The 3,580-nt window shown below is 39.9% G+C and overlaps 1 protein-coding gene across 5 annotated transcripts in view; it reads right to left on the minus strand.

Annotated features, from left to right (window-relative positions):
* LOC106869646 (zinc finger protein 239) overlaps nt 1–3,580 on the minus strand; it is a 17,483-nt gene that overhangs the window by 7,053 nt on the left and 6,850 nt on the right. For 3 of the 5 annotated variants that reach the window (XM_052970444.1, XM_052970443.1, XM_052970442.1), the window contains exon 1: nt 1,470–2,349. The exons of 1 other annotated variant lie outside the window; for it this stretch is intronic. The gene's annotated coding sequence lies outside the window, so the exon portion shown is untranslated. Of the gene's footprint in view, nt 1–1,469; nt 2,350–3,031; nt 3,217–3,580 lie in introns of those variants that run through there. One more of the 5 variants, XM_052970446.1, reaches the window with a different exon arrangement.

Raw genomic sequence — 3,580 nt, forward strand, 5'->3', positions numbered from 1 at the left:
GAAATGAAGCACTTGGTGGAGGTGCATTAATAATTCTGGTAGCTCCAATAACAAGTGCAGGCGATATTCAAGTATTTTGATGGCTTTTTCCCCTTTGTTTACGAACAATCTAGTTAATCGGAAATGTCAGAACTAACGGGGATTAATACCATATACACCGTCACAGTAGTTACTGTATTCAGCTGAATAGACGTCAGTGATTAGTTGAAATTATCGAAATAAGACAATTTTTAACGTGAAATAACTTCGAATACAAAATTTATTATCTGTTCTATACCACAAAATATACAAGTATACGAAGTTTGAAAGTGTTTCGGTACCAAAAACACTACATAAAAAAATGTTGCCCGTCAAATCACAAGGGTCCAAATGGTAAGTTGGAACATGTTGAACACACCAGTATTTATAGGGCAATTTAAGAATTATGCTAACATTATTTCAGTTTACAGTTCCAATTATGTATTTTATCAGTAACTTCCGTGTAATTGTCATTTTGGTTTATTGCCTATAAATGTTTATTGGTCAACATGTTCTTGTATATACCCTAGCCTGTAGGTTGATAGATCAACAAGAAACAGGTTTCTGCTAACAATGTATTATTTTCCAACAGTTGTATGGAGCAGACAGAACAAATGCGATGTCCTCACGTTCATATATGAGGCTATCACAAGGTACCAGCCTTATCCTCGCCAGATTTTTTGTTTCTACTGCACAACAGTTGCTTCAACTACCCATCAACTAACCACACTTTATCCCTATAAGTATCATAATTTTAGTTTTAACATTTTCCAGAGTTTCCGTTTGTTGGCACTCCTTCGCTTACGACGTCGAGGGTTCCAGTTGATCCGATCAACGGAACAGCCTGCTCGTGAAATTAACGTGCAAGCGGCTGAGCACTCCACAGACACGTGTACCCTTAACGTAGTTCTCGGGGATATTCAGCGTGACACAGTGTGACAAGGCTGACCCTTTGAATTACAGGCTCAACAAAAACAGGAAGTAAGAGTGAGAGAAAGTTGTGGTGAAAGAGTACAGCAGGGTTCGCCACAATCCCCTGCCGGAGCCTCGTGGAGCTTTAGGTGTTTTTGCTCAATAAACACTCACAACGCCCAGTCTGGGAATCGAAACCGCGAGTCCGCTACCCAAACCACTGTGTCATTGCGCCTCCACAGAGTTTCTGTAAGAGCAGAATAATACGTCCCATACAGAATATTGTACAACTGTAAATACGAGATTACGTAATGCGAGTTACACCGCATCTCCTTTCTCTTTCTGTTGATATAAAAATGTGAGGAATAGGGAAAATAGGAATGGAGTGTCGAATGGAAAACGAAACGATGAAATAAGGCAATATTCTTACTTTCGTAAAACTTTTTTTTTTTTCACTTTCTTTCCTTTGCTGAACAAAAGAAATAGATGTACAGACAAGGATACGTATTCAACAATGTTTACATATAAATGATACTTACACATTAATGTAGACCCTTTAAGGAAGATCTCACATGTTCGACATCAGAATAGATAACAGCTTCATGAAAACTTCAAGATTTTACAGGTCAACATAGTAAAGAATGCCACAGTAATTACACAATTATCAACTATTTATATTTAATTCGATCTCATAAATGTCACTTGTAGACTGGATCTGGTTAGGAGATGTCTAACGAATAATAAGCAGGGAGTGATCAGAAATATTTGGGAGCGTTTAACACTTAGTGTTAGGGGAAGTAACTCTCTCTATAATTCACTCTTTGTCATTATCTTCATTAAGACCAACACTATCACTTTCACATTCAATACCGCGTTTATCATTGATAATAATGTTTAATTATTTTTTGCTTTTTTAAAATTAATCATCTTTCAGACACATCGTCCATTAAAATAATTCAAAAACGTAGAAATAGATCTGTATAATGCACCTGAAAAAAATTATGACTGTAGTAAGGCGTTAAAAATGCTCCCAAAAATCTTCGGTGCAAACTAAAATAATATTCAACGATGTTAATATTGATTTCAAATTTTGGCACAAGAGAGAAAAAGGCAGCAAATTGCCGAATCCGAATTAGAGATTTTAACTCCTTGTAATCTGCTTCCCCTCTGGCTAAATAAACCTGTCTCCTAGCTTCCTTTCGGGCAGTCTGATACAATTCCCTGCTACCTCCATTCTTCCAAGCCTGTTTTTTTTGTCTAATAGCCCTGTCAACCAGATTGTTCCATCACCACGTTACCATGGGTTGAGAGGGGACTTTGCACCATCCACAGATCTGGTCAGTGACTCTCAGCAGGTTGTCCCGAAGAAACCTCCAGTTGTCTTCCACATTACGTGATGCTATATCCCCTTCTATATCCCCTTCTATTTCATCAAAGGCTTCGAGTAATGCGTCTCTAAATCTCTGTCCATTTGCAGGATCTTTAAGCTTCCAGACCCTTCTCCTCCAAGCTGGTCTTCTTCTGGGCATCCATTTAGCCCTGATCCCGAAGTTGCTAACTACTAATCTATGTTGAAGGATACATTCTTCGCCTGGGAAGGTTTTGACATTTATAAGCAGCCCTCATTCCCTTTTTCTGGTGAGGATGTAGTCAATTTGGCTAATGTGTCTGCCAGAACAGTAGGTGACAGGCAGGTTTCCTGAAGTTGGTATTGCAAACCATAAGATTATTTGCATCACAGAACTCCAGCAGTCTTGTTCCCTCCTCATTGCGGGAACCATAGCCTCCATGTATGCCATGGAAGCCCCCTGCCTGTTGTCCAACATGTCCATTGAAATCACCAGCCACAAAGAGAAGGTCCCTGTCATTCGTCAACAAGGTAGTCTGCAATAGGGTGTCATAAAATCGGTCTTTCTGCCCATCCAGTAGAGGAGCATAGGCCGAGATAATGGTAGCTAATCCATGGTGAAGCACTAATCTAATCTTAAGTACTCTGTCACATGCTCTGACTACCTCGATTACCTTATCAACCCATTTCTCCGCAAGAAGTCAACCCACACTCCCGATCCCGTCAGTGTTCTTTGCCCAGAAAATCTTGTACCTGTGTTCTTTGCCTGTGAGGAACCTAGCAGAACATCCTCTCCACCTTACTTCTTCGATGCAGCACAAATCTACACGTCTCCATTCCAGTATCTCAACAATCTCACCAGACCTACCTTTCAGTGTGCTAACTCTGAGGGTGTGGGCCTGTGAGGCCCTGGGACGAGGGACAGCAGTGTCATGTACCTGAAAAGAAAGCTTACATTTGACTGAATTCATAAACAAACAATAGCCTACAACCTGCATACACTACACCATTTTTATGCGCTATATGATCGATAAACCCTAGGTAGGGGTGGGGATGGCATTAGGCTCTTAGAAGTGTTTGCAGGAGACAAGCAAGGATGACAGGATAGGAACTTCTGATACAGGTGGAGGGGGTGTACCACGAGCCAGCAAGTTTAGACGAGAGCATCTTCTGCATTTGTATACTATGGTTAGACAAATTTAGAGAGAATGAATTAAAAATGATAAACTTGAATAAAATAAATAAAATGTGACAATTAACAGATATGCATGAACTTAAGACAAACAAGGAAGACAAAGCTAT

This window comes from Octopus bimaculoides, chromosome 9 (genome assembly GCF_001194135.2).
Source record: "Octopus bimaculoides isolate UCB-OBI-ISO-001 chromosome 9, ASM119413v2, whole genome shotgun sequence".
NCBI classification, from domain to species: Eukaryota; Metazoa; Mollusca; class Cephalopoda; order Octopoda; family Octopodidae; genus Octopus; species Octopus bimaculoides.